The following is a 26,321-nucleotide window of genomic DNA, read 5'->3' on the forward strand; positions in this document are numbered from 1 at the left end:
GTCATGAGTCTTGTTTTGTGTTTTTTTTTGTATTGATTTAAAGAAATATTTTGTTATACAGCAAAAAGGAAAGGCGTCAGTGTTAGCCGTGATCGTCTAGAGGTTAAGACCCCACGTTGTGGCCGTGGTAACCCAGGTTCGAATCCTGGTCACGGCATTGATGTTTTGTACATCTTGTGAATCCTTAATAACCTTTTTAATAACTGGTTTTGAAAACATTTATTTTTAACTTGATCTTTTTTAACATGTATATAGATGACATTGAGTAAGAGTTAATATTTCTAGTCATGAGTCTTGTTTTTTTTTTTTTTTATAGTGATTTAAAGTAATATTTTGTTATACAGCAGAAAGGACAGGCGTCAGTGGTAGCCGTGATCGTCTAGAGGTTAGGACCCCACGTTGTGACCGTGGTAACCCAGGTTCGAATCCTGGTCACGGCATTGATCTTTTGTACAACTTGTGAATCCTTAATCACCTAATTAATAAATGTATTTGAAAACATTTATTTTTAACTTGATCTTTTTTAACATGTATATAGATGCCATTGAGTAAGAGTTAATATTTCTAGTCATGAGTCTTGTTTTGGGTTTTTTTTTTGTATTGATTTAAAGTAATATTTTGTTATACAGCAAAACGGACAGGCGTCAGTGTTAGCCGTGATCGTCTAGAGGTTAGGACCCCACGTTGTGGCCGTGGTAACCCAGGTTCGAATCCTGGTCACGGCATTGATGTTTTGTACAACTTGTGAATCCTTAATCACCTAATTAATAAATGTATTTGAAAACATTTATTTTTAACTTGATCTTTTTTAACATGTATATAGATGGCATTGAGTAAGAGTTAATATTTCTAGTAATGAGTCTTGTTTTGGGTTTTTTTTCATATTGATGTAAAGTAATATTTTGTTATACAGCAAAACGGACAGGCGTCAGTGTTACCCGTGATCGTCTAGAGGTTAGGACCCCACGTTGTGGCCGTGGTAACCCAGGTTACAATCCTGGTCACGGCATTGATGTTTTGTACAACTTGTGAATCCTTAATCACCTAATTAATAAATGTATTTGAAAACATTTATTTTTAACTTGATCTTTTTTAACATGTATATAGATGACATTGAGTAAGACTTTATATTTCTAGTCATGAGTATTATTTTGGGTTTTTTTGTTTATATTGATTTAAAGTAATATTTTGTTATACAGCAAAAAGGACAGGCGTCAGTGGTAGCCGTGATCGTCTAGAGGTTAGGACCCCACGTTGTGGCCGTGGTAACCCGGGTTCGAATCCTGGTCACGGCATTGATGTTTTGTACAACTTGTGAATCCTAAATCACCTAATTAATAAATATATTTGAAAACATTTATTTTTAACTTGATCTTTTTTAACATGTATATAGATTACATTGAGTAAGAGTTAATATTTCTAGTCATGAGTCTTGTTTTTTTTTTTTTATATTGATTTAAAGTAATATTTTGTTATACAGCAAAAAGGACAGGCGTCAGTGTTAGCCGTGATCGTCTAGAGGTTAGGACCCCACGTTGTGGCCGTGGTAACCCAGGTTCGAATCCTGGTCACGGCATTGATGTTTTGTGCAACTTGTGAATCCTTAATCACCTTTTTAATAACTGGTTTTGAAAACATTTATTTTTAACTTGATCTTTTTTAACATGTATATAGATGACATTGAGTAAGAGTTAATATTTCTAGTCATGAGTCTTGTTTTTTTTTTTTTTATAGTGATTTAAAGTAATATTTTGTTATACAGCAAAACGGACAGGCGTCAGTGTTAGCCGTGATCGTCTAGAGGTTAGGACCCCACGTTGTGGCCGTGGTAACCCAGGTTCGAATCCTGGTCACGGCATTGATGTTTTGTACAACTTGTGAATCCTTAATCACCTAATTAATAAATGTATTTGAAAACATTGATTTTTAACTTGATCTTTTTTAACATGTATATAGATGCCATTGAGTAAGAGTTAATATTTCTAGTCATGAGTCTTGTTTTTTTTTTTTATATTGATGTACAGTAATATTTTGTTATACAGCAAAACGGACAGGCGTCAGTGTTACCCGTGGTCGTCTAGAGGTTAGGACCCCACGTTGTGGCCGTGGTAACCCAGGTTCGAATCCTGGTCACGGCTTTGATGTTTTGTACAACTTGTGAATCCTTAATCACCTAATTAATAAATGTATTTGAAAACATTTATTTTTAACTTGATCTTTTTTAACATGTATATAGATTACATTGAGTAACAGTTTACATTTCTAGTCATGAGTCTTGTTTTGGGTTTTTTTTTATATTGATTTAAAGAAATATTTTGTTATACGGCAAAAAGGACAGCCGTCAGTGTTAGCCGTGATCGTCTAGATGTTAGGACCCCACGTTGTGTCCGTGGTAACCCAGGTTCGAATCCTGGTCACGGCATTGATGTTTTGTACAACTTGTGATCCTTAATCACCTAATTAATAAATGTATTTGAAAACATTTATTTTTAAATTGATCTTTTTTAACATGTATATAGATTACATTGAGTAAGAGTTAATATTTCTAGTCATGAGTCTTGTTTTTTTTTATATTGATTTAAAGTAATATTTTTTTATACAGCAAAAAGGACAGGCGTCAGTGTTAGCCGTGATCGTCTAGAGGTTAAGACCCCACGTTGTGGCCGTGGTAACCCAGGTTCGAATCCTGGTCACGGCATTGATGTTTTGTACAACTTGTGAATCCTTAATCACCTTTTTAATAACTGGTTTTGAAAACATTTATTTTTAACTTGATCTTTTTTAACATGTATATAGATGACATTGAGTAAGAGTTAATATTTCTAGTCATGAGTCTTGTTTTGGTTTTTTTTTTATAGTGATTTAAAGTAATATTTTGTTATACAGAAAAAAGGACAGGCATCAGTGGTAGCCGTGATCGTCTAGAGGTTAGGAATCCACGTTGTGGCCGTGGTAACCCAGGTTCGAATCCTGGTCACGGCATTGATGTTTTGTACAACTTGTGAATCCTTAATCACCTAATTAATAAATGTATTTGAAAACATTTATTTTTAACTTGATCTTTTTTAACATGTATATAGATTACATTGAGTAACAGTTTACATTTCTAGTCATGAGTCTTGTTTTGGGTTTTTTTTTATATTGATTTAAAGAAATATTTTGTTATACAGCAAAAAGGACAGGCGTCAGTGTTACCCGTGATCGTCTACAGGTCAGGATACCACGTTGTGGCCGTGGTAACCCAGGTTCGAATCCTGGTCACGGCATTGACGTTTTGTACAACTTGTGAATCCTTAATCACCTAATTAATAAATGTATTTGAAAACATTGATTTTTAACTTGATCTTTTTTAACATGTATATAGATGACATTGAGTAAGACTAAATATTTCTAGTCATGAGTATGGTTTTGGGTTTTTTTTAATATTTATTTAAAATAATATTTTGTTATAGAGCAAAACGGACAGGCGTCAGTTTTAGCACTGATCGTCTAGAGGTTAGGACCCCACGTTGTGGCCGTGGTAACCCAGGTTCGAATCCTGGTCACGGCATTGATGTTTTGTACAATGTGTGAATCCTTAATCACCTATTAATTAAATGGTTTTGAAAACATTTATTTTTAACTTGATCTTTTTTAACATGTATATAGATTACATTGAGTAAGAGTTAATATTTCTAGACATGAGTCTTGTTTTTTTTTTTTATATTGATTTAAAGTAATATTTTGTTATACAGCAAAAACGACAGCCGTCAGTGTTAGCCGTGATCGTCTAGAGGTTAGGACCCCACGTTGTGGCCGTGGTAACCCAGGTTCGAATCCTGGTCACGGCATTGATGTTTTGTACAACTTGTGAATCCTTAATCACCTAATTAATAAATGTATTTGAAAACATTTATTTTTAAATTGATCTTTTTTAACATGTATATAAATTACATTGAGTAAGAGTTAATATTTCTAGTAATGAGTCTTGTTTTTTTTTTTTTTATATTGATTTAAAGTAATATTTTGTTATACAGCAAAAAGGTCAGGCGTCAGTGTTAGCCGTGATCGTCTAGAGGTTAGGAATCCACGTTTTGGCCGTGGTAACCCAGGTTCGAATCCTGGTCACGGCATTGATGTTTTGTACAACTTGTGAATCCTTAATCACCTTTTTAATAACTGGTTTTAAAAACATTTATTTTTAAATGATCTTTTTTAACATGTATATAGATGACATTGAGTAAGAGTTAATATTTCTAGTCATGAGTCTTGTTTTGGTTTTTTTTATATAGTGATTTAAAGTAATATTTTTTTATACAGCAAGAAGGACAGTCGTCAGTGGTAGCCGTGATCGTCTAGAGGTTAGGACCCCACGTTGTGGCCGTGGTAACCCAGGTTCGAATCCTGGTCACGGCATTGATGTTTTGTACAACTTGTGAATCCTTAATCACCTAATTAATAAATGTATTTGAAAACATTGATTTTTACTTGATCTTTTTTAACATGTATATAGATTACATTGAGTAAGAGTTAATATTTCTAGTCATGAGTCTTGTTTTTTTTTTTTTTTATATTGATTTAAAGTAATATTTTGTTATACAGCAAAAAGGACAGGCGTCAGTGTTAGCCGTGGTCGTCTAGAGGTTAAGACCCCACCTTGTGGCCGTGGTAACCCAGGTTCGAATCCTGGTCACGGCATTGATGTTTTGTACAACTTGTGAATCCTTAATCACCTAATTAATAAATGTATTTGAAAACATTGATTTTTAACTTGATCTTTTTTAACATGTATATAGATGACATTGAGTAAGAGTTAATATTTTTAGTCATGAGTCTTGTTTTAGGTTTTTTTGTTTATATTGATTTAAAGTAATATTTTATTATACAGCAAAACGGACAGGCGTCAGTGTTAGCCGTGATCGTCTAGAGGTTAGGAATCCACGTTGTGGCCGTGGTAACCCAGGTTCGAATCCTGGTCACGGCATTGATGTTTTGTACAACTTGTGAATCCTTAATCAACTAATTAATACATGGTTTTGAAAACATTGATTTTTAACTTGATCTTTTTTAACATGTATATAGATGACATTGAGTAAGAGTTAATATTTCTAGTCATGAGTCTTGTTTTTTTTTTTCATATTGATTTAAAGTAATATTTTGTTATACAGCAAAAAGGACAGGCGTCAGTGTTAGCCGTGATCGTCTAGAGCTTAGGACCCCACGTTGTGGCCGTGATAACCAAGGTTCGAATCCTGGTCACGGCATTGATGTTTTGTACAACTTGTGAATCCTTAATCACCTAATTAATACATGTATTTGAAAACATTTATTTTTACTTGATCTTTTTTAACATGTATATAGATGACATTGAGTAAGAGTTAATATTTCTAGTCATGAGTCTTGTTTTGGTTTTTTTTTATATTGATTTAAAGTAATATTTTGTTATACAGCAAAAAGGACAGGCGTCAGTGTTAGCCGTGATCGTCTAGACGTTAGGACCCCACGTTGTGGCCGTGGTAACCCAGGTTCGAATCCTGGTCACGGCATTGATGTTTTGTACAACTTGTGAATCCTTAATCAGCTTTTTAATAAATGTATTTGAAAACATTTTTTTTTAACTTGATCTTTTTGAACATGTATATAGATGACATTGAGTAAGAGTTAATATTTCTAGTCATGAGTCTTGTTTTGTGTTTTTTTTAATAGTGATTTAAAGTAATATTTTGTTATACAGCAAAACGGACAGGCGTCAGTGTTAGCCGTGATCGTCTAGAGGTTAGGACCCCACGTTGTGGCCGTGGTAACCCAGGTTCGAATCCTGGCCACGGCATTGACGTTTTGTACAACTTGTGAATCCTTAATCACCTAATTAATAAATGTATTTGAAAACATTTATTTTTAACTTGATCTTTTTTAACATGTATATAGATGACATTGAGTAAGACTTAATATTTCTAGTCATGAGTCTTGTTTTGGGTTTTTTTTTTTATATTGATTTAAAGTAATATTTTGTTATACAGCAAAAAAGACAGCCGTCAGTGTTAGCCGTGATCGTCTAGAGGTTAGGACCCCACGTTGTGGCCGTGGTAACCCAGGTTCGAATCCTGGTCACGGCATTGATGTTTTGTACAACTTGTGAATCCTTAATCACCTAATTAATAAATGTATTTGAAAACATTTATTTTTAACTTGATCTTTTTTAACATGTATATAGATGACATTGAGTAAGAGTTAATATTTCTAGTCATGAGTCTTGTTTTGGGTTTTTTTATATTGATTTGAAGTAATATTTTGTTATACAGCAAAAAGGAAAGGCGTCAGTGGTAGCCGTGATCGTCTAGAGGTTAGGACCCCACGTTGTGGCCGTGGTAACCCAGGTTCGAATCCTGGTCACGGCATTGATCTTTTTTACAACTTGTGAATCCTTAATCACCTAATTAATAAATGTATTTGAAAACATTTATTTTTAACTTGATCTTTTTTAACATGTATATAGATGACATTGAGTAAGACTTAATATTTCTAGTCATGAGTCTTGTTTTGGGTTTTTTTTTTATATTGATTTGAAGTAATATTTTGTTATACAGCAAAAAGGAAAGGCGTCAGTGGTAGCCGTGATCGTCTAGAGGTTAGGACCCCACGTTGTGGCCGTGGTAACCCAGGTTCGAATCCTGGTCACGGCATTGATCTTTTGTACAACTTGTGAATCCTTAATCACCTAATTAATAAATGTATTTGAAACCATTTATTTTTAACTTGATCTTTTTTAACATGTATATAGATGACATTGAGTAAGAGTTAATATTTCTAGTCATGAGTCTTGTTTTGGTTTTTTTTTATATTGATTTAAAGTAATATTTTGTTATACAGCAAAACGGACAGGCGTCAGTGTTAGCCGTGATCGTCTAGAGGTTAGGACCCCACGTTGTGCCCGTGGTAACCCAGGTTCGAATCCTGGTCACGGCATTGATGTTTTGTACAACTTGTGAATCCTTAATCACCTAATTAATAAATGTATTTGAAAACATTTATTTTTAACTTGATCTTTTTTAACATGTATATAGATGACATTGAGTAAGAGTTAATATTTCTAGTCATGAGTCTTGTTTTGGGTTTTTTGTTAATAGTTATTTAAAGTAATATGTTGTTATACAGCAAAACGGACAGGCGTCAGTGTTAGCCGTGATCGTCTAGAGGTTAGGACCCCACGTTGTGGCCGTGGTAACCCAGGTTCGAATCCTGGTCACGGCATTGATGTTTTGTACAACTTGTGAATCCTTAATCACCTAATTAATAAATGTATTTGAAAACATTTATTTTTAACTTGATCTTTTTTAACATGTATATAGATGACATTGAGTAAGAGTTAATATTTCTAGTCATGAGTCTTGTTTTGGTTTTTTTTTAATAGTGATTTAAAGTAATATGTTGTTATACAGCAAAACAGACAGGCGTCAGTGTTAGCCGTGATCGTCTAGAGGTTAGGACCCCACGTTGTGGCCGTGGTAACTCAGGTTCGAATCCTGGTCACGGCATTGATCTTTTGTACAACTTGTGAATCCTTAATCACCTAATTAATAAATGTATTTGAAACCATTTATTTTTAACTTGATCTTTTTTAACATGTATATAGATGACATTGAGTAAGAGTTAATATTTCTAGTCATGAGTCTTGTTTTGGTTTTTTTTTGTTTATATTTATTTAAAGTAATATTTTGTAATACAGCAAAAAGGACAGACGTCAGTGTTAGCCGTGATCGTCTAGAGGTTCGGACCCCACGTTGTGGCCGTGGTAACCCAGGTTCGAATCCTGGTCACGGCATTGATGTTTTGTACAACTTGTGAATCCTTAATCACCTAATTAATAAATGTATTTGAAAACATTTATTTTTAACTTGATCTTTTTTAACATGTATATAGATGACATTGAGTAAGAGTTAATATTTCTAGTCATGAGTCTTGTTTCGGGTTTTTTTTTTATAGTGATTTAAAGTAATATTTTGGTATACAGCAAAAAGGACAGGCGTCAGTGTTAGCCGTGATCGTCTAGAGGTTAGGAATCCACGTTGTGGCCGTGGTAACCCAGGTTCGAATCCTGGTCATGGCATTGATGTTTTGTACAACTTGTGAATCCTTAATCACCTAATTAATAAATGTATTTGAAAACATTTATTTTTAACTTGATCTTTTTTAACATGTATATAGATTACATTGAGTAACAGTTTACATTTCTAGTCATGAGTCTTGTTTTGTGTTTTTTTTTGTATTGATTTAAAGAAATATTTTGTTATACAGCAGAAAGGACAGGCGTCAGTGTTAGCCGTGATCGTCTAGAGGTTAGGACCCCACGTTGTGGCCGTGGTAACCCAGGTTCGAATCCTGGTCACGGCATTGATGTTTTGTACAATTTGTGATTCCTTAATCACCTAATTAATAAATGTATTTGAAAACATTTATTTTTAACTTGATCTTTTTTAACATGTATATAGATGACATTGAGTAAGAGTTAATATTTCTAGTCATGAGTCTTGTTTTGGGTTTTTTTTATATTGATTTAAAGTAATATTTTGTTATACAGCAAAAAGGAAAGGCGTCAGTGGTAGCCGTGATCGTCTAGAGGTTAGGACCCCACGTTGTGGCCGTGGTAACCCAGGTTCGAATCCTGGTCACGGCATTGATCTTTTGTACAACTTGTGAATCCTTAATCACCTAATTAATAACTGTATTTGAAAACATTTATTTTTAACTTGATCTTTTTTAACATGTATATAGATGACATTGAGTAAGAGTTAATATTTCTAGTCATGAGTCTTGTTTTGGGTTTTTTTATATTGATTTAAAGTAATATTTTGTTATACAGCAAAAAGGAAAGGCGTCAGTGGTAGCCGTGATCGTCTAGAGGTTAGGACCCCACGTTGTGGCCGTGGTAACCCAGGTTCGAATCCTGGTCACGGCATTGATGTTTTGTACAACTTGTGAATCCTTAATCACCTAATTAATAAATGTATTTGAAACCATTTATTTTTAACTTGATCTTTTTTAACATGTATATAGATTACATTGAGTAACAGTTTACATTTCTAGTCATGAGTCTTGTTTTGGGTGTTTTTTTATATTGATTTAAAGAAATATTTTGTTATACAGCACAAAGGAAAGGCGTCAGTGTTAGCCGTGATCGTCTAGAGGTTAGGACCCCACGTTGTGGCCGTGGTAACCCAGGTTCGAATCCTTGTCACGGCATTGAGGTTTTGTACAACTTGTGAATCCTTAATCACCTAATTAATAAATGTATTTGAAAACATTTATTTTTAACTTGATCTTTTTTAACATGTATATAGATGACATTGAGTAAGACTTAATATTTCTAGTCATGAGTATTGTTTTGGGTTTTTTTTTATATTGATTTAAAGTAATATTTTGTTATACAGCAAAAAGGACAGACGTCAGTGTTAGCCGTGATCGTCTAGAGGTTAGGACCCCACGTTGTTACCGTGGTAACCCAGGTTCGAATCCTGGTCACGGCATTGATGTTTTGTACAACTTGTGAATCCTTAATCACCTACTAATTAAATGTATTTGAAACCATTTATTTTTAACTTGATCTTTTTTAACATGTATATAGATGACATTGAGTAAGAGTTAATATTTCTAGTCATGAGTCTTGTTTTGGGTTTTTTTTTATATTGATTTAAAGTAATATTTTGTTATACAGCAGAAAGGACAGGCGTCAGTGTTAGCCGTGATCGTCTAGAGGTTAGGACCCCACGTTGTGGCCGTGGTAACTCAGGTTCGAATCCTGGTCACTGCATTGATGTTTTGTACAACTTGTGAATCCTTAATCACCTAATTAATAAATGTATTTGAAAACATTTATTTTTAACTTGATCTTTTTTAACATGTATATAGATGACATTGAGTAAGAGTTAATATTTCTAGTCATGAGTCTTGTTTTGGGTTTTTTTTAATAGTGATTTAAAGTAATATGTTGTTATACAGCAAAACGGACAGGCGTCAGTGTTAACCGTGATCGTCTAGAGGTTAGGACCCCACGTTGTGGCCGTGGTAACCCAGGTTCGAATCCTGGTCACGGCATTGATGTTTTGTACAACTTGTGAATCCTTAATCACCTAATTAATAAATGTATTTGAAAACATTTATTTTTAACTTGATCTTTTTTAACATGTATATAGATGACATTGAGTAAGAGTTAATATTTCTAGTCATGAGTCTTGTTTTGGGTTTTTTTTAAGAGTGATTTAAAGTAATATGTTGTTATACAGCAAAAAGGACAGGCGTCAGTGTTAGCCGTGATCGTCTAGAGGTTAGGACCCCACGTTGTGGCCGTGGTAACCCAGGTTCGAATCCTGGTCACGGCATTGATCTTTTGTACAACTTGTGAATCCTTAATCACCTAATTAATAAATGTATTTGAAAACATTTATTTTTAACTTGATCTTTTTTAACATGTATATAGATGACATTGAGTAAGAGTTAATATTTCTAGTCATGAGTCTTGTTTTGGGTTTTTTTTTATATTGATTTAAAGTAATATTTTGTTATACAGCAAACAGGAAAGGCGTCAGTGGTAGCCGTGATCGTCTTGAGGTTAGGACCCCACGTTGTGGCCGTGGTAACCCAGGTTCGAATCCTGGTCACGGCATTGATGTTTTGTACAACTTGTGAATCCTTAATCACCTAATTAATAAATGTATTTGAAAACATTGATTTTTAACTTGATCTTTTTTAACATGTATATAGATGACATTGAGTAAGAGTTAATATTTCTAGTCATGAGTCTTGTTTTGGGTTTTTTTTGTTTATATTGATTTAAAGTAATATTTTGTTATACAGCAAAAAGGACAGGCGTCAGTGTTAGCCGTGATCGTCTAGAGGTTAGGACCCCACGTTGTGGCCGTGGTAACCCAGGTTCGAATCCTGGTCACGGCATTGATGTTTTGTACAATTTGTGATTCCTTAATCACCTAATTAATAAATGTATTTGAAAACATTTATTTTTAACTTGATCTTTTTTAACATGTATATAGATGACATTGAGTAAGAGTTAATATTTCTAGTCATGAGTCTTGTTTTGGGTTTTTTTTAATAGTGATTTAAAGTAATATGTTGTTATACAGCAAAACGGACAGGCGTCAGTGTTAGCCGTGATCGTCTAGAGGTTAGGACCCCACGTTGTGGTCGTGGTAACCCAGGTTCGAATCCTGGTCACGGCATTGATGTTTTGTACAACTTGTGAATCCTTAATCACCTAATTAATAAATGTATTTGAAACCATTTATTTTTAACTTGATCTTTTTTAACATGTATATCGATGACATTGAGTAAGAGTTAATATTTCTAGTCATGAGTCTTGTTTTGGGTTTTTTTTTATATTGATTTAAAGTAATATTTTGTTATACAGCAAACAGGAAAGGCGTCAGTGGTAGCCGTGATCGTCTAGAGGTTAGGACCCCACGTTGTGGCCGTGGTAACCCAGGTTCGAATCCTGGTCACGGCATTGATGTTTTGTACAACTTGTGAATCCTTAATCACCTAATTAATAAATGTATTTGAAAACATTTATTTTTAACTTGATCTTTTTTAACATGTATATATATGACATTGAGTAAGAGTTAATATTTCTAGTCATGAGTCTTGTTTTGGTTTTTTTTTGTTTATATTGATTTAAAGTAATATTTTGTTATACAGCTAAAAGTAAAGGCGTCAGTGTTAGCCGTGATCGTCTGGAGGTTAGGACCCCACGTTGTGGCCGTGGTAACCCAGGTTCGAATCCTGGTCACGGCATTGATGTTTTGTACAACTTGTGCATCCTTAACCACCTAATTAATAAATGTATTTGAAAACATTTATTTTTAACTTGATCTTTTTTAACATGTATATAGATTACATTGAGTAACAGTTTACATTTCTAGTCATGAGTCTTGTTTTGCGTGTTTTTTTATATTGATTTAAAGAAATATTTTGTTATACAGCAAAAAGGAAAGGCGTCAGTGTTAGCCGTGATCGTCTAGAGGTTAGGACCCCACGTTGTGGCCGTGGTAACCCAGGTTCGAATCCTGGTCACGGCATTGACGTTTTGTACAACTTGTGAATCCTTAATCACCTAATTAATAAATGTATTTGAAAACATTTATTTTTAACTTGATCTTTTTTAACATGTATATAGATGACATTGAGTAAGACTTAATATTTCTAGTCATGAGTCTTGTTTTGGGTTTTTTTTATATTGATATAAAGTAATATTTTGTTATACAGCAAAACGGACAGACGTCAGTGTTAGCCGTGATCGTCTAGAGGTTAGGACCCCACGTTGTGGCCGTGGTAACCCAGGTTCGAATCCTGGTCACGGCATTGATGTTTTGTACAACTTGTGAATCCTTAATCACCTACTAATTAAATGTATTTGAAAACATTTATTTTTAACTTGATCTTTTTTAACATGTATATAGATGACATTGAGTAAGAGTTAATATTTCTAGTCATGAGTCTTGTTTTGGGTTTTTTTTTATATTGATTTAAAGTAATATTTTGTTATACAGCAGAAAGGACAGGCGTCAGTGGTAGCCGTGATCGTCTAGAGGTTAGGACCCCACGTTGTGGCCGTGGTAACTCAGGTTCGAATCCTGGTCACGGCATTGGTGTTTTGTACAACTTGTGAATCCTTAATCACCTAATTAATAAATGTATTTGAAAACATTTATTTTTAACTTGATCTTTTTTAACATGTATATAGATGACATTGAGTAAGAGTTAATATTTCTAGTCATGAGTCTTGTTTTGGGTTTTTTTTAATAGTGATTTAAAGTAATATGTTGTTATACAGCAAAACGGACAGGCGTCAGTGTTAGCCGTGATCGTCTAGAGGTTAGGACCCCACGTTGTGGCCGTGGTAACCCAGGTTCGAATCCTGGTCACGGCATTGATGTTTTGTACAACTTGTGAATCCTTAATCACCTAATTAATAAATGTATTTGAAAACATTTATTTTTAACTTGATCTTTTTTAACATGTATATAGATGACATTGAGTAAGAGTTAATATTTCTAGTCATGAGTCTTGTTTGGGTTTTTTTTTTATATTGATTTAAAGTAATATTTTGTTATACAGCAAAGAGGAAAGGCGTCAGTGGTAGCCGTGATCGTCTAGAGGTTAGGACCCCACGTTGTGGCCGTGGTAACCCAGGTTCGAATCCTGGTCACGGCATTGATCTTTTGTACAACTTGTGAATCCTTAATCACCTAATTAATAAATGTATTTGAAACCATTTATTTTTAACTTGATCTTTTTTAACATGTATATAGATGACATTGAGTAAGAGTTAATATTTCTAGTCATGAGTCTTGTTTTGGGTTTTTTTTTATATTGATTTAAAGTAATATTTTGTTATACAGCAAACAGGAAAGGCGTCAGTGGTAGCCGTGATCGTCTAGAGGTTAGGACCCCACGTTGTGGCCGTGGTAACCCAGGTTCGAATCCTGGTCACGGCATTGATGTTTTGTACAACTTGTGAATCCTTAATCACCTAATTAATAAATGTATTTGAAAACATTTATTTTTAACTTGATCTTTTTTAACATGTATATAGATGACATTGAGTAAGAGTTAATATTTCTAGTCATGAGTCTTGTTTTGGGTTTTTTTTAATAGTGATTTAAAGTAATATGTTGTTATACAGCAAAACGGACAGGCGTCAGTGTTAGCCGTGATCGTCTAGAGGTTAGGACCCCACGTTGTGGCCGTGGTAACCCAGGTTCGAATCCTGGTCACGGCATTGATCTTTTGTACAACTTGTGAATCCTTAATCACCTAATTAATAAATGTATTTGAAACCATTTATTTTTAACTTGATCTTTTTTAACATGTATATAGATGACATTGAGTAAGAGTTAATATTTCTAGTCATGAGTCTTGTTTTGGGTTTTTTTTTATATTGATTTAAAGTAATATTTTGTTATACAGCAAACAGGAAAGGCGTCAGTGGTAGCCGTGATCGTCTAGAGGTTAGGACCCCACGTTGTGGCCGTGGTAACCCAGGTTCGAATCCTGGTCACGGCATTGATGTTTTGTACAACTTGTGAATCCTTAATCACCTAATTAATAAATGTATTTGAAAACATTGATTTTTAACTTGATCTTTTTTAACATGTATATAGATGACATTGAGTAAGAGTTAATATTTCTAGTCATGAGTCTTGTTTTGGGTTTTTTTTGTTTATATTGATTTAAAGTAATATTTTGTTATACAGCAAAAAGGACAGGCGTCAGTGATAGCCGTGATCGTCTAGAGGTTCGGACCCCACGTTGTGGCCGTGGTAACCCAGGTTCGAATCCTGGTCACGGCATTGATGTTTTGTACAATTTGTGATTCCTTAATCACCTAATTAATAAATGTATTTGAAAACATTTATTTTTAACTTGATCTTTTTTAACATGTATACAGATGACATTGAGTAAGAGTTAATATTTCTAGTCATGAGTCTTGTTTTGGGTTTTTTTTAATAGTGATTTAAAGTAATATGTTGTTATACAGCAAAACGGACAGGCGTCAGTGTTAGCCGTGATCGTCTAGAGGTTAGGACCCCACGTTGTGGTCGTGGTAACCCAGGTTCGAATCCTGGTCACGGCATTGATGTTTTGTACAACTTGTGAATCCTTAATCACCTAATTAATAAATGTATTTGAAAACATTTATTTTTAACTTGATCTTTTCTAACATGTATATAGATGACATTGAGTAAGAGTTAATATTTCTAGTCATGAGTCTTGTTTTGGGTTTTTTTTTATATTGATTTAAAGTAATATTTTGTTATACAGCAAAAAGGAAAGGCGTCAGTGGTAGCCGTGATCGTCTAGAGGTTAGGACCCCACGTTGTGGCCGTGGTAACCCAGGTTCGAATCCTGGTCACGGCATTGATCTTTTGTACAACTTGTGAATCCTTAATCACCTAATTAATAACTGTATTTGAAACCATTTATTTTTAACTTGATCTTTTTTAACATGTATATCGATGACATTGAGTAAGAGTTAATATTTCTAGTCATGAGTCTTGTTTTGGGTTTTTTTTTATATTGATTTAAAGTAATATTTTGTTATACAGCAAACAGGAAAGGCGTCAGTGGTAGCCGTGATCGTCTAGAGGTTAGGACCCCACGTTGTGGCCGTGGTAACCCAGGTTCGAATCCTGGTCACGGCATTGATGTTTTGTACAACTTGTGAATCCTTAATCACCTAATTAATAAATGTATTTGAAAACATTTATTTTTAACTTGATCTTTTTTAACATGTATATAGATGACATTGAGTAAGACTTAATATTTCTAGTCATGAGTCTTGTTTTGGGTTTTTTTTAATAGTGATTTAAAGTAATATGTTGTTATACAGCAAAACGGACAGGCGTCAGTGTTAGCCGTGATCGTCTAGAGGTTAGGACCCCACGTTGTGGCCGTGGTAACCCAGGTTCGAATCCTGGTCACGGCATTGATCTTTTGTACAACTTGTGAATCCTTAATCACCTAATTAATAAATGTATTTAAACCATTTATTTTTAACTTGATCTTTTTTAACATGTATATAGATGACATTGAGTAAGAGTTAATATTTCTAGTCATGAGTCTTGTTTTGTGTTTTTTTTTATATTGATTAAAAGTAATATTTTGTTATACAGCAAACAGGAAAGGCGTCAGTGGTAGCCGTGATCGTCTAGAGGTTAGGACCCCACGTTGTGGCCGTGGTAACCCAGGTTCGAATCCTGGTCACGGCATTGATGTTTTGTACAACTTGTGAATCCTTAATCACCTTATTAATAAATGTATTTGATACCATTTATTTTTAACTTGATCTTTTTTAACATGTATATAGATGACATTGAGTAAGTGTTAATATTTCTAGTCATGAGTCTTGTTTTGGTTTTTTTTTTTTTTATATTGATTTAAAGTAATATTTTGTTATACAGCTAAAAGGACAGGCGTCAGTGTTAGCCGTGATCGTCTGGAGGTTAGGACCCCACGGTGTGGCCGTGGTAACCCAGGTTCGAATCCTGGTCACGGCATTGATGTTTTGTACAACTTGTGCATCCTTAACCACCTAATTAATAAATGTATTTGAAAACATTTATTTTTAACTTGATCTTTTTTAACATGTATATAGATTACATTGAGTAACAGTTTACATTTCTAGTCATGAGTCTTGTTTTGCGTGTTTTTTTATATTGATTTAAAGAAATATTTTGTTATACAGCAAAAAGGAAAGGCGTCAGTGTTAGCCGTGATCGTCTAGAGGTTAGGACCCCACGTTGTGGCCGTGGTAACCCAGGTTCGAATCCTGGTCACGGCATTGACGTTTTGTACAACTTGTGAATCCTTAATCACCTAATTAATAAATGTATTTGAAAACATTTATTTTTAACTTGATCTTTTTTAACATGTATATAGATGACATTGAGTAAGACTTAATATTTCTAGTCATGAGTCTTGTTTTGGGTTTTTTTTTATATTGATTTAAAGTAATATTGTGTTATACAGCAAAACGGACAGACGTCAGTGTTAGCCGTGATCGTCTAGAGGTTAGGACCCCACGTTGTGGCCGTGGTAACCCAGGTTCGAATCCTAGTCACGGCATTGATGTTTTGTACAATTTGTGAATCCTTAATCACCTACTAATTAAATGTATTTGAAAACATTTATTTTTAACTTGATCTTTTTTAACATGTATATAGATGACATTGAGTAAGAGTTAATATTTCTAGTCATAAGTCTTGTTTTGGGTTTTTTTTATATTGATTTAAAGTAATATTTTGTTATACAGCAGAAAGGACAGGCGTCAGTGGTAGCCGTGATCGTCTAGAGGTTTGGACCCCACGTTGTGGCCGTGGTAACTCAGGTTCGAATCCTGGTCACGGCATTGATGTTTTGTACAACTTGTGAATCATTAATCACCTAATTAATAAATGTATTTGAAAACATTTATTTTTAACTTGATCTTTTTTAACATGTTTATAGATGACATTGAGTAAGAGTTAATATTTCTAGTCATGAGTATTGTTTGGGTTTTTTTTTTATATTGATTTAAAGTAATATTTTGTTATACAGCAAAAAGGAAAGGCGTCAGTGGTAGCCGTGATCGTCTAGAGGTTAGGACTCCTCCTTGTGGCCGTTGTAACCCAGGTTCGAATCCTGGTCACGGCATTGACGTTTTGTACAACTTGTGAATCCTTAATCACCTAATTAATAAATGTATTTGAAAACATTTATTTTTAACTTGATCTTTTTTAACATGTATATAGATGACATTGAGTAACAGTTTACATTTCTAGTCATGAGTCTTGTTTTGGGTTTTTTTTTTATATTGATTTAAAGAAATATTTTGTTATACAGCAAAACGGACAGGCGTCAGTGTTAGCCGTGATCGTCTAAAGGTTAGGACCCCACGTTGTGGCCGTCGTAACCCAGGTTCGAATCCTGGTCACGGCATTGATGTTTTGTACAACTTGTGAATCCTTAATCCCATAATTAATAAATGTATTTGAAAACATTTATTTTTAACTTGATCTTTTTTAACATGTATATAGATGACATTGAGTAAGAGTTAATATTTCTAGTCATGAGTCTTGTTTTTATTATATTTTATATTGATTTAAATCATATTTTGTTATACAGCAAAAAGGACAGGCGTCAGTGTTAGCCGTGATCGTCTAGAGGTTAGGACACCACGTTGTGGCCGTGATAACCCAGGTTCGAATCCTGGTCACGGCATTGATGTTTTGTACAACTTGTGAATCCTTAATCACCTAATAAATACATGTATTTGAAAACATTGATTTTTAACTTGATCTTTTTTAACATGTATATAGATGACATTGAGTAAGAGTTAATATTTCTAGTCATGAGTCTTGTTTTGGGTTTTTTTATATTGATTTAAAGTAATATTTTGTTATACAGCAAAAAGGACAGGCGTCAGTGTTAGCCGTGATCGTCTAGACGTAAGGACCCCACGTTGTGGCCGTGGTAACCCAGGTTCGAATCCTGGTCACGGCATTGAGGTTTTGTACAACTTGTGAATCCTTAATCACCTAATTAATAAATGTATTTGAAAACATTTATTTTTAACTTGATCTTTTTGAACATGTATATAGATGACATTGAGTAAGAGTTAATATTTCTAGTCATGAGTCTTGTTTTGGGTTTTTTTAATAGTGATTTAAAGTAATATTTTGTTATACAGCAAAACGGACAGGCGTCAGTGTTAGCCGCGATCGTCTAGAGGTTAGGACCCCACGTTGTGGCCGTGGTAACCCAGGTTCGAATCCTGGTCACGGCATTGACGTTTTGTACAACTTGTGAATTCTTAATCACCTAATTAATAAAAATATTTGAAAACATTTATTTTTAACTTGATCTTTTTTAACATGTATATAGATGACATTGAGTAAGACTTAATATTTCTAGTCATGAGTCTTGTTTTGGGTTTTTTTTGTTTATATTGATTTAAAGTAATATTTTGTTATACAGCAAAAAGGACAGGCGTCAGTGTTAGCCGTGATCGTCTAGAGGTTAGGACCCCACGTTTTGGCCGTGGTAACCCAGGTTCGAATCCTGGTCACGGCATTGATGTTTTGTACAACTTGTGAATCCTTAATCACCTAATTAATAAATGTATTTGAAACCATTTAATTTTAACTTGATCTTTTTTAACATGTATATAGATGACATTGAGTAAGACTTAATATTTCTAGTCATGAGTCTTGTTTTGGGTTTTTTTTATATTGATTTGAAGTAATATTTTGTTATACAGCAAAAAGGAAAGGCGTCAGTGGTAGCCGTGATCGTCTAGAGGTTAGCACCCCACGTTGTGGCCGTGGTAACCCAGGTTCGAATCCTGGTCACGGCATTGATGTTTTGTACAACTTGTGAATCCTTAATCACCTAATTAATAAATGTATTTGAAAACATTGATTTTTAACTTGATCTTTTTTAACATGTATATAGATGACATTGAGTAAGAGTTAATATTTCTAGTCATGAGTCTTGTTTTGGGTTTTTTTTAATAGTGATTTAAAGTAATATGTTGTTATACAGCAAAACGGACAGGCGTCAGTGTTAGCCGTGATCGTCTAGAGGTTAGGACCACACGTTGTGGCCGTGGTAACCCAGGTTCGAATCCTGGTCACGGCATTGATGTTTTGTACAACTTGTGAATCCTTAATCACCTAATTAATAAATGTATTTGAAAACATTTATTTTTAACTTGATCTTTTTTAACATGTATATAGATGACATTGAGTAAGAGTTAATATTTCTAGTCATGAGTCTTGTTTCGGGTTTTTTTTTTATAGTGATTTAAAGTAATATTTTTTTATACAGCAAAAAGGACAGGCGTCAGTGTTAGCCGTGATCGTCTAGAGGTTAGGAATCCACGTTGTGGCCGTGGTAACCCAGGTTCGAATCCTGGTCACGGCATTGATGTTTTGTACAACTTGTGCATCCTTAATCACCTAATTAATAAATGTATTTGAAACCATTTATTTTTAACTTGATCTTTTTTAACATGTATATAGATGACATTGAGTCATGAGTCTTGTTTTGGGTTTTTTTTAATAGTGATTTAAAGTAATATTTTGTTATACAGCAAAACGGACAGGCGTCAGTTTTAGCACTGATAGTCTAGAGGTTAGGACCCCACGTTGTGGCCGTGGTAACCCAGGTTCGAATCCTGGTCACGGCATTGATGTTTTGTACAACTTGTGAATCCTTAATCACCTAATTAATAAATGTATTTGAAAACATTTATTTTTAACTTGATCTTTTTTAACATGTATATAGATGACATTGAGTAAGACTTAATATTTCTAGTCATGAGTCTTGTTTTGGGTTTTTTTTATATTGATTTAAAGTAATATTTTGTTATACAGCAAAAAGGACAGGCGTCAGTGTTAGCCGTGATCGTCTAGACGTTAGGACCCCACGTTGTGGCCGTGGTAACCCAGGTTCGAATCCTGGTCACGGCATTGATGTTTTGTACAACTTGTGAATACTTAATCAGCTTTTTAATAAATGTATTTGAAAACATTTATTTTTAACTTGATCTTTTTGAACATGTATATAGATCACATTGAGTAAGAGTTAATATTTCTAGTCATGAGTCTTGTTTTGGGTTTTTTTTAATAGTGATTTAAAGTAATATTTTGTTATACAGCAAAACGGACAGGCGTCAGTGTTAGCCGTGATCGTCTAGAGGTTAGGACCCCACGTTGTGGCCGTGGTAACCCAGGTTCGAATCCTGGCCACGGCATTGACGTTTTGTACAACTTGTGAATCCTTAATCACCTAATTAGTAAATGTATTTGAAAACATTTATTTTTAACTTGATCTTTTTTAACATGTATATAGATGACATTGAGTAAGAGTTAATATTTCTAGTCATGAGTCTTGTTTTGGTTTTTTTTTTATATTGATTTAAAGTAATATTTTGTTATACAGCAAAAAGGACAGGCGTCAGTGTTAGCCGTGATCGTCTAGAGGTTAGGACCCCACGTTGTGGCCGTGGTAACCCAGGTTCGAATCCTGGCCACGGCATTGACGTTTTGTACAACTTGTGAATCCTTAATCACCTAATTAATAAATGTATTTGAAAACATTTATTTTTAACTTGATCTTTTTTAACATGTATATAGATGACATTGAGTAAGAGTTAATATTTCTAGTCATGAGTCTTGTTTTGGGTTTTTTTTATATTGATTTAAAGTAATATTTTGTTATACAGCAAACAGGAAAGGCGTCAGTGGTAGCCGTGATCGTCTAGAGGTTAGGACCCCACGTTGTGGCCGTGGTAACCCAGGTTCGAATCCTGGTCACGGCATTGATGTTTTGTACAACTTGTGAATCCTTAATCACCTAATTAATAAATGTATTTGAAACCATTTATTTTTAACTTGATCTTTTTTAACATGTATATAGATGACATTGAGTAAGAGTTAATATTTCTAGTCATGAGTCTTGTTTTGGTTTTTTTTTGTTTATATTGATTTAAAGTAATATTTTGTTATACAGCTAAAAGGACAGGCGTCAGTGTTAGCCGTGATCGTCTAGAGGTTGGGACCCCACGTTGTGGCCGTGGTAACCCAGGTTCGAATTCTGGTCACGGCATTGATGTTTTGTACAACTTGTGCATCCTTAACCACCTAATTAATAAATGTATTTGAAAACATTTATTTTTAACTTGATCTTTTTTAACATGTATATAGATTACATTGAGTAACAGTTTACATTTCTAGTCATGAGTCTTGTTTTGGGTGTTTTTTTATATTGATTTAAAGAAATATTTTGTTATACAGCACAAAGGAAAGGCGTCAGTGTTAGCCGTGATCGTCTAGAGGTTAGGACCCCACGTTGTGGCCGTGGTAACCCAGGTTCGAATCCTGGTCACGGCATTGAGGTTTTGTACAACTTGTGAATCCTTAATCACCTAATTAATAAATGTATTTGAAAACATTTATTTTTAACTTGATCTTTTTTAACATGTATATAGATGACATTGAGTAAGACTTAATATTTCTAGTCATGAGTATTGTTTTGGGTTTTTTTTTATATTGATTTAAAGTAATATTTTGTTATACAGCAAAAAGGACAGACGTCAGTGTTAGCCGTGATCGTCTAGAGGTTAGGACCCAACGTTGTTGCCGTGGTAACCCAGGTTCGAATCCTGGTCACGGCATTGATGTTTTGTACAACTTGTGAATCCTTAATCACTTACTAATTAAATGTATTTGAAAACATTTATTTTTAACTTGATCTTTTTTAACATGTATATAGATGACACTGAGTAAGAGTTAATATTTCTAGTCATGAGTCTTGTTTTGGGTTTTTTTTTTATATTGATTTAAAGTAATATTTTGTTATACAGCAGAAAGGACAGGCGTCAGTGTTAGCCGTGATCGTCTAGAGGTTAGGACCCCACGTTGTGGCCGTGGTAACTCAGGTTCGAATCCTGGTCACGGCATTGATGTTTTGTACAACTTGTGAATCCTTAATCACCTAATTAATAAATGTATTTGAAAACATTTATTTTTAACTTGATCTTTTTTAACATGTATATAGATGACATTGAGTAAGACTTAATATTTCTAGTCATGAGTATTGTTTTGGGTTTTTTTTTATATTGATTTAAAGTAATATTTTGTTATACAGCAAAAAGGACAGACGTCAGTGTTAGCCGTGATCGTCTAGAGGTTAGGACCCCACGTTGTTGCCGTGGTAACCCAGGTTCGAATCCTGGTCACGGCATTGATGTTTTGTACAACTTGTGAATCCTTAATCACCTAATTAATAAATGTATTTGAAAACATTTATTTTTAACTTGATCTTTTTTAACATGTATATAGATGACATTGAGTAAGAGTTAATATTTCTAGTCATGAGTCTTGTTTGGGGTTTTTTTTTATATTGATTTAAAGTAATATTTTGTTATACAGCAAACAGGAAAGGCGTCAGTGGTAGCCGTGATCGTCTAGAGGTTAGGACCCCACGTTGTGGCCGTGGTAACCCAGGTTCGAATCCTGGTCACGGCATTGATGTTTTGTACAACTTGTGACTCCTTAATCACCTAATTAATAAATGTATTTGAAAACATTTATTTTTAACTTGATCTTTTTTAACATGTATATAGATGACATTGAGTAAGAGTTAATATTTCTAGTCATGAGTCTTGTTTTGGTTTTTTTTTAATAGTGATTTAAAGTAATATGTTGTTATACAGCAAAACGGACAGGCGTCAGTGTTAGCCGTGATCGTCTAGAGGTTAGGATCCCACGTTGTGGCCGTGGTAACCCAGGTTCGAATCCTGGTCACGGCATTGATCTTTTGTACAACTTGTGAATCCTTAATCACCTAATTAATAAATGTATTTGAAACCATTTATTTTTAACTTGATCTTTTTTAACATGTATATAGATGACATTGAGTAAGAGTTAATATTTCTAGTCATGAGTCTTGTTTTGGGTTTTTTTTTATATTGATTTAAAGTAATATTTTGTTATACAGCAAACAGGAAAGGCGTCAGTGGTAGCCGTGATCGTCTAGAGGTTAGGACCCCACGTTGTGGCCGTGGTAACCCAGGTTCGAATCCTGGTCACGGCATTGATGTTTTGTACAACTTGTGAATCCTTAATCACCTAATTAATAAATGTATTTGAAAACATTGATTTTTAACTTGATCTTTTTTAACATGTATATAGATGACATTGAGTAAGAGTTAATATTTCTAGTCATGAGTCTTGTTTTGGGTTTTTTTGTTTATATTGATTTAAAGTAATATTTTGTTATACAGCAAAAAGGACAGGCGTCAGTGTTAGCCGTGATCGTCTAGAGGTTCGGACCCCACGTTGTGGCCGTGGTAACCCAGGTTCGAATCCTGGTCACGGCATTGATGTTTTGTACAATTTGTGATTCCTTAATCACCTAATTAATAAATGTATTTGAAAACATTTATTTTTAACTTGATCTTTTTTAACATGTATATAGATGACATTGAGTAAGAGTTAATATTTCTAGTCATGAGTCTTGTTTTGGGTTTTTTTTAATAGTGATTTAAAGTAATATGTTGTTATACAGCAAAACGGACAGGCGTCAGTGTTAGCCGTGATCGTCTAGAGGTTAGGACCCCACGTTGTGGTCGTGGTAACCCAGGTTCGAATCCTGGTCACGGCATTGATGTTTTGTACAACTTGTGAATCCTTAATCACCTAATTAATAAATGTATTTGAAAACATTTATTTTTAACTTGATCTTTTTTAACATGTATATAGATGACATTGAGTAAGAGTTAATATTTCTAGTCATGAGTCTTGTTTTGGGTTTTTTTTATATTGATTTAAAGTAATATTTTGTTATACAGCAAAAAGGAAAGGCGTCAGTGGTAGCCGTGATCGTCTAGAGGTTAGGACCCCACGTTGTGGCCGTGGTAACCCAGGTTCGAATCCTGGTCACGGCATTGATCTTTTGTACAACTTGTGAATCCTTAATCACCTAATTAATAAATGTATTTGAAACCATTTATTTTTAACTTGATCTTTTTTAACATGTATATCGATGACATTGAGTAAGAGTTAATATTTCTAGTCATGAGTCTTGTTTTGGGTTTTTTTTTATATTGATTTAAAGTAATATTTTGTTATACAGCAAACAGGAAAGGCGTCAGTGGTAGCCGTGATCGTCTAGAGGTTAGGACCCCACGTTGTGGCCGTGGTAACCCAGGTTCGAATCCTGGTCACGGCATTGATGTTTTGTACAACTTGTGAATCCTTAATCACCTAATTAATAAATGTATTTGAAAACATTTATTTTTAACTTGATCTTTTTTAACATGTATATATATGACATTGAGTAAGAGTTAATATTTCTAGTCATGAGTCTTGTTTTGGGTTTTTTTTAATAGTGATTTAAAGTAATATGTTGTTATACAGCAAAACGGACAGGCGTCAGTGTTAGCCGTGATCGTCTAGAGGTTAGGACCCCACGTTGTGGCCGTGGTAACCCAGGTTCGAATCCTGGTCACGGCATTGATGTTTTGTACAACTTGTGCATCCTTAACCACCTAATTAATAAATGTATTTGAAAACATTTATTTTTAACTTGATCTTTTTTAACATGTATATAGATTACATTGAGTAACAGTTTACATTTCTAGTCATGAGTCTTGTTTTGCGTGTTTTTTTTATATTGATTTAAAGAAATATTTTGTTATACAGCAAAACGGACAGACGTCAGTTCTAGCCGTGATCGTCTAGAGGTTAGGACCCCACGTTGTGGCCGTGGTAACCCAGGTTCGAATCCTGGTCACGGCATTGATGTTTTGTACAACTTGTGAATCCTTAATCACCTACTAATTAAATGTATTTGAAAACATTTATTTTTAACTTGATCTTTTTTAACATGTATATAGATGACATTGAGTAAGAGTTAATATTTCTAGTCATGAGTCTTGTTTTGGGTTTTTTTTTATATTGATTTAAAGTAATATTTTGTTATACAGCAGAAAGGACAGGCGTCAGTGGTAGCCGTGATCGTCTAGAGGTTAGGACCCCACGTTGTGGCCGTGGTAACTCAGGTTCGAATCCTGGTCACGGCATTGATGTTTTGTACAACTTGTGAATCCTTAATCACCTAATTAATAAATGTATTTGAAAACATTTATTTTTAACTTGATCTTTTTTAACATGTATATAGATGACATTGAGTAAGAGTTAATATTTCTAGTCATGAGTCTTGTTTTGGGTTTTTTTTAATAGTGATTTAAAGTAATATGTTGTTATACAGCAAAACGGACAGGCGTCAGTGTTAGCCGTGATCGTCTAGAGGTTAGGACCCCACGTTGTGGCCGTGGTAACCCAGGTTCGAATCCTGGTCACGGCATTGATGTTTTGTACAACTTGTGAATCCTTAATCACCTAATTAATAAATGTATTTGAAAACATTTATTTTTAACTTGATCTTTTTTAACATGTATATAGATGACATTGAGTAAGAGTTAATATTTCTAGTCATGAGTCTTGTTTTGGGTTTTTTTTAATAGTGATTTAAAGTAATATGTTGTTATACAGCAAAAAGGACAGGCGTCAGTGTTAGCCGTGATCGTCTAGAGGTTAGGACCCCACGTTGTGGCCGTGGTAACCCAGGTTCGAATCCTGGTCACGGCATTGATCTTTTGTACAACTTGTGAATCCTTAATCACCTAATTAATAAATGTATTTGAAACCATTTATTTTTAACTTGATCTTTTTTAACATGTATATAGATGACATTGAGTAAGAGTTAATATTTCTAGTCATGAGTCTTGTTTTGGGTTTTTTTTTATATTGATTTAAAGTAATATTTTGTTATACAGCAAAGAGGAAAGGCGTCAGTGGTAGCCGTGATCGTCTAGAGGTTAGGACCCCACGTTGTGGCCGTGGTAACCCAGGTTCGAATCCTGGTCACGGCATTGATGTTTTGTACAACTTGTGAATCCTTAATCACCTAATTAATAAATGTATTTGAAAACATTGATTTTTAACTTGATCTTTTTTAACATGTATATAGATGACATTGAGTAAGAGTTAATATTTCTAGTCATGAGTCTTGTTTTGGGTTTTTTTTGTTTATATTGATTTAAAGTAATATTTTTTTATACAGCAAAAAGGACAGGCGTCAGTGTTAGCCGTGATCGTCTAGAGGTTCGGACCACACGTTGTGGCCGTGGTAACCCAGGTTCGAATCCTGGTCACGGCATTGATGTTTTGTACAATTTGTGATTCCTTAATCACCTAATTAATAAATGTATTTGAAAACATTTA

General features: G+C 34.1%; 49 non-coding genes across 49 annotated transcripts; all 49 read left to right on the forward strand.

Moving 5' to 3' along the window:
- Positions 1–85: 85 nt before the first annotated feature.
- Positions 86–157, forward strand: Trnah-gug (transfer RNA histidin (anticodon GUG)). The gene has a single exon. It is a non-coding gene; the product is annotated as a tRNA-His (tRNA).
- Positions 158–368: 211 nt separating this feature from the next.
- Trnah-gug (transfer RNA histidin (anticodon GUG)) lies at positions 369–440 on the forward strand. The gene has a single exon. It is a non-coding gene; the product is annotated as a tRNA-His (tRNA).
- A 213-nt stretch (positions 441–653) lies between these two features.
- Positions 654–725, forward strand: Trnah-gug (transfer RNA histidin (anticodon GUG)). Its single transcript has one exon. It is a non-coding gene; the product is annotated as a tRNA-His (tRNA).
- Positions 726–1,504: 779 nt separating this feature from the next.
- Trnah-gug (transfer RNA histidin (anticodon GUG)) lies at positions 1,505–1,576 on the forward strand. The gene has a single exon. It is a non-coding gene; the product is annotated as a tRNA-His (tRNA).
- Positions 1,577–1,786: 210 nt separating this feature from the next.
- Trnah-gug (transfer RNA histidin (anticodon GUG)) lies at positions 1,787–1,858 on the forward strand. The gene has a single exon. It is a non-coding gene; the product is annotated as a tRNA-His (tRNA).
- Positions 1,859–2,626: 768 nt separating this feature from the next.
- On the forward strand, positions 2,627–2,698 carry Trnah-gug (transfer RNA histidin (anticodon GUG)). The gene has a single exon. It is a non-coding gene; the product is annotated as a tRNA-His (tRNA).
- Positions 2,699–3,758: 1,060 nt separating this feature from the next.
- Trnah-gug (transfer RNA histidin (anticodon GUG)) lies at positions 3,759–3,830 on the forward strand. The gene has a single exon. It is a non-coding gene; the product is annotated as a tRNA-His (tRNA).
- Positions 3,831–4,323: 493 nt separating this feature from the next.
- Positions 4,324–4,395, forward strand: Trnah-gug (transfer RNA histidin (anticodon GUG)). The gene has a single exon. It is a non-coding gene; the product is annotated as a tRNA-His (tRNA).
- Positions 4,396–6,023: 1,628 nt separating this feature from the next.
- Trnah-gug (transfer RNA histidin (anticodon GUG)) lies at positions 6,024–6,095 on the forward strand. Its single transcript has one exon. It is a non-coding gene; the product is annotated as a tRNA-His (tRNA).
- A 210-nt stretch (positions 6,096–6,305) lies between these two features.
- Trnah-gug (transfer RNA histidin (anticodon GUG)) lies at positions 6,306–6,377 on the forward strand. Its single transcript has one exon. It is a non-coding gene; the product is annotated as a tRNA-His (tRNA).
- Positions 6,378–6,590: 213 nt separating this feature from the next.
- Trnah-gug (transfer RNA histidin (anticodon GUG)) lies at positions 6,591–6,662 on the forward strand. Its single transcript has one exon. It is a non-coding gene; the product is annotated as a tRNA-His (tRNA).
- A 496-nt stretch (positions 6,663–7,158) lies between these two features.
- Positions 7,159–7,230, forward strand: Trnah-gug (transfer RNA histidin (anticodon GUG)). Its single transcript has one exon. It is a non-coding gene; the product is annotated as a tRNA-His (tRNA).
- Positions 7,231–8,298: 1,068 nt separating this feature from the next.
- On the forward strand, positions 8,299–8,370 carry Trnah-gug (transfer RNA histidin (anticodon GUG)). Its single transcript has one exon. It is a non-coding gene; the product is annotated as a tRNA-His (tRNA).
- A 211-nt stretch (positions 8,371–8,581) lies between these two features.
- Positions 8,582–8,653, forward strand: Trnah-gug (transfer RNA histidin (anticodon GUG)). Its single transcript has one exon. It is a non-coding gene; the product is annotated as a tRNA-His (tRNA).
- Positions 8,654–8,863: 210 nt separating this feature from the next.
- Trnah-gug (transfer RNA histidin (anticodon GUG)) lies at positions 8,864–8,935 on the forward strand. Its single transcript has one exon. It is a non-coding gene; the product is annotated as a tRNA-His (tRNA).
- A 496-nt stretch (positions 8,936–9,431) lies between these two features.
- On the forward strand, positions 9,432–9,503 carry Trnan-guu (transfer RNA asparagine (anticodon GUU)). Its single transcript has one exon. It is a non-coding gene; the product is annotated as a tRNA-Asn (tRNA).
- A 780-nt stretch (positions 9,504–10,283) lies between these two features.
- Positions 10,284–10,355, forward strand: Trnah-gug (transfer RNA histidin (anticodon GUG)). The gene has a single exon. It is a non-coding gene; the product is annotated as a tRNA-His (tRNA).
- A 499-nt stretch (positions 10,356–10,854) lies between these two features.
- Trnah-gug (transfer RNA histidin (anticodon GUG)) lies at positions 10,855–10,926 on the forward strand. The gene has a single exon. It is a non-coding gene; the product is annotated as a tRNA-His (tRNA).
- A 212-nt stretch (positions 10,927–11,138) lies between these two features.
- On the forward strand, positions 11,139–11,210 carry Trnah-gug (transfer RNA histidin (anticodon GUG)). The gene has a single exon. It is a non-coding gene; the product is annotated as a tRNA-His (tRNA).
- A 212-nt stretch (positions 11,211–11,422) lies between these two features.
- On the forward strand, positions 11,423–11,494 carry Trnah-gug (transfer RNA histidin (anticodon GUG)). The gene has a single exon. It is a non-coding gene; the product is annotated as a tRNA-His (tRNA).
- Positions 11,495–11,993: 499 nt separating this feature from the next.
- On the forward strand, positions 11,994–12,065 carry Trnah-gug (transfer RNA histidin (anticodon GUG)). The gene has a single exon. It is a non-coding gene; the product is annotated as a tRNA-His (tRNA).
- A 211-nt stretch (positions 12,066–12,276) lies between these two features.
- On the forward strand, positions 12,277–12,348 carry Trnah-gug (transfer RNA histidin (anticodon GUG)). The gene has a single exon. It is a non-coding gene; the product is annotated as a tRNA-His (tRNA).
- A 496-nt stretch (positions 12,349–12,844) lies between these two features.
- Positions 12,845–12,916, forward strand: Trnah-gug (transfer RNA histidin (anticodon GUG)). The gene has a single exon. It is a non-coding gene; the product is annotated as a tRNA-His (tRNA).
- A 212-nt stretch (positions 12,917–13,128) lies between these two features.
- Trnah-gug (transfer RNA histidin (anticodon GUG)) lies at positions 13,129–13,200 on the forward strand. The gene has a single exon. It is a non-coding gene; the product is annotated as a tRNA-His (tRNA).
- A 212-nt stretch (positions 13,201–13,412) lies between these two features.
- Trnah-gug (transfer RNA histidin (anticodon GUG)) lies at positions 13,413–13,484 on the forward strand. The gene has a single exon. It is a non-coding gene; the product is annotated as a tRNA-His (tRNA).
- A 212-nt stretch (positions 13,485–13,696) lies between these two features.
- Positions 13,697–13,768, forward strand: Trnah-gug (transfer RNA histidin (anticodon GUG)). Its single transcript has one exon. It is a non-coding gene; the product is annotated as a tRNA-His (tRNA).
- A 212-nt stretch (positions 13,769–13,980) lies between these two features.
- Trnah-gug (transfer RNA histidin (anticodon GUG)) lies at positions 13,981–14,052 on the forward strand. The gene has a single exon. It is a non-coding gene; the product is annotated as a tRNA-His (tRNA).
- A 499-nt stretch (positions 14,053–14,551) lies between these two features.
- On the forward strand, positions 14,552–14,623 carry Trnah-gug (transfer RNA histidin (anticodon GUG)). Its single transcript has one exon. It is a non-coding gene; the product is annotated as a tRNA-His (tRNA).
- Positions 14,624–14,835: 212 nt separating this feature from the next.
- Positions 14,836–14,907, forward strand: Trnah-gug (transfer RNA histidin (anticodon GUG)). Its single transcript has one exon. It is a non-coding gene; the product is annotated as a tRNA-His (tRNA).
- Positions 14,908–15,119: 212 nt separating this feature from the next.
- Trnah-gug (transfer RNA histidin (anticodon GUG)) lies at positions 15,120–15,191 on the forward strand. Its single transcript has one exon. It is a non-coding gene; the product is annotated as a tRNA-His (tRNA).
- Positions 15,192–15,403: 212 nt separating this feature from the next.
- Positions 15,404–15,475, forward strand: Trnah-gug (transfer RNA histidin (anticodon GUG)). The gene has a single exon. It is a non-coding gene; the product is annotated as a tRNA-His (tRNA).
- Positions 15,476–15,686: 211 nt separating this feature from the next.
- On the forward strand, positions 15,687–15,758 carry Trnah-gug (transfer RNA histidin (anticodon GUG)). Its single transcript has one exon. It is a non-coding gene; the product is annotated as a tRNA-His (tRNA).
- A 500-nt stretch (positions 15,759–16,258) lies between these two features.
- Trnah-gug (transfer RNA histidin (anticodon GUG)) lies at positions 16,259–16,330 on the forward strand. Its single transcript has one exon. It is a non-coding gene; the product is annotated as a tRNA-His (tRNA).
- Positions 16,331–17,676: 1,346 nt separating this feature from the next.
- Trnah-gug (transfer RNA histidin (anticodon GUG)) lies at positions 17,677–17,748 on the forward strand. The gene has a single exon. It is a non-coding gene; the product is annotated as a tRNA-His (tRNA).
- A 780-nt stretch (positions 17,749–18,528) lies between these two features.
- Positions 18,529–18,600, forward strand: Trnaq-uug (transfer RNA glutamine (anticodon UUG)). The gene has a single exon. It is a non-coding gene; the product is annotated as a tRNA-Gln (tRNA).
- A 2,179-nt stretch (positions 18,601–20,779) lies between these two features.
- Trnah-gug (transfer RNA histidin (anticodon GUG)) lies at positions 20,780–20,851 on the forward strand. The gene has a single exon. It is a non-coding gene; the product is annotated as a tRNA-His (tRNA).
- Positions 20,852–21,350: 499 nt separating this feature from the next.
- On the forward strand, positions 21,351–21,422 carry Trnah-gug (transfer RNA histidin (anticodon GUG)). Its single transcript has one exon. It is a non-coding gene; the product is annotated as a tRNA-His (tRNA).
- Positions 21,423–22,203: 781 nt separating this feature from the next.
- On the forward strand, positions 22,204–22,275 carry Trnan-guu (transfer RNA asparagine (anticodon GUU)). Its single transcript has one exon. It is a non-coding gene; the product is annotated as a tRNA-Asn (tRNA).
- A 212-nt stretch (positions 22,276–22,487) lies between these two features.
- On the forward strand, positions 22,488–22,559 carry Trnah-gug (transfer RNA histidin (anticodon GUG)). Its single transcript has one exon. It is a non-coding gene; the product is annotated as a tRNA-His (tRNA).
- Positions 22,560–22,771: 212 nt separating this feature from the next.
- Trnah-gug (transfer RNA histidin (anticodon GUG)) lies at positions 22,772–22,843 on the forward strand. Its single transcript has one exon. It is a non-coding gene; the product is annotated as a tRNA-His (tRNA).
- Positions 22,844–23,055: 212 nt separating this feature from the next.
- Trnah-gug (transfer RNA histidin (anticodon GUG)) lies at positions 23,056–23,127 on the forward strand. The gene has a single exon. It is a non-coding gene; the product is annotated as a tRNA-His (tRNA).
- A 498-nt stretch (positions 23,128–23,625) lies between these two features.
- Positions 23,626–23,697, forward strand: Trnah-gug (transfer RNA histidin (anticodon GUG)). The gene has a single exon. It is a non-coding gene; the product is annotated as a tRNA-His (tRNA).
- A 211-nt stretch (positions 23,698–23,908) lies between these two features.
- Positions 23,909–23,980, forward strand: Trnah-gug (transfer RNA histidin (anticodon GUG)). The gene has a single exon. It is a non-coding gene; the product is annotated as a tRNA-His (tRNA).
- Positions 23,981–24,192: 212 nt separating this feature from the next.
- Trnah-gug (transfer RNA histidin (anticodon GUG)) lies at positions 24,193–24,264 on the forward strand. Its single transcript has one exon. It is a non-coding gene; the product is annotated as a tRNA-His (tRNA).
- A 212-nt stretch (positions 24,265–24,476) lies between these two features.
- Trnah-gug (transfer RNA histidin (anticodon GUG)) lies at positions 24,477–24,548 on the forward strand. The gene has a single exon. It is a non-coding gene; the product is annotated as a tRNA-His (tRNA).
- A 213-nt stretch (positions 24,549–24,761) lies between these two features.
- Trnah-gug (transfer RNA histidin (anticodon GUG)) lies at positions 24,762–24,833 on the forward strand. Its single transcript has one exon. It is a non-coding gene; the product is annotated as a tRNA-His (tRNA).
- Positions 24,834–25,329: 496 nt separating this feature from the next.
- Trnah-gug (transfer RNA histidin (anticodon GUG)) lies at positions 25,330–25,401 on the forward strand. Its single transcript has one exon. It is a non-coding gene; the product is annotated as a tRNA-His (tRNA).
- A 212-nt stretch (positions 25,402–25,613) lies between these two features.
- On the forward strand, positions 25,614–25,685 carry Trnah-gug (transfer RNA histidin (anticodon GUG)). Its single transcript has one exon. It is a non-coding gene; the product is annotated as a tRNA-His (tRNA).
- Positions 25,686–25,897: 212 nt separating this feature from the next.
- On the forward strand, positions 25,898–25,969 carry Trnah-gug (transfer RNA histidin (anticodon GUG)). The gene has a single exon. It is a non-coding gene; the product is annotated as a tRNA-His (tRNA).
- The last annotated feature ends 352 nt before the right edge of the window (positions 25,970–26,321 follow it).

This window comes from Euprymna scolopes, chromosome 40 (genome assembly GCF_053919585.1).
Source record: "Euprymna scolopes isolate OS-2025 chromosome 40, ASM5391958v1, whole genome shotgun sequence".
Lineage (NCBI taxonomy): Eukaryota > Metazoa > Mollusca > Cephalopoda > Sepiida > Sepiolidae > Euprymna > Euprymna scolopes.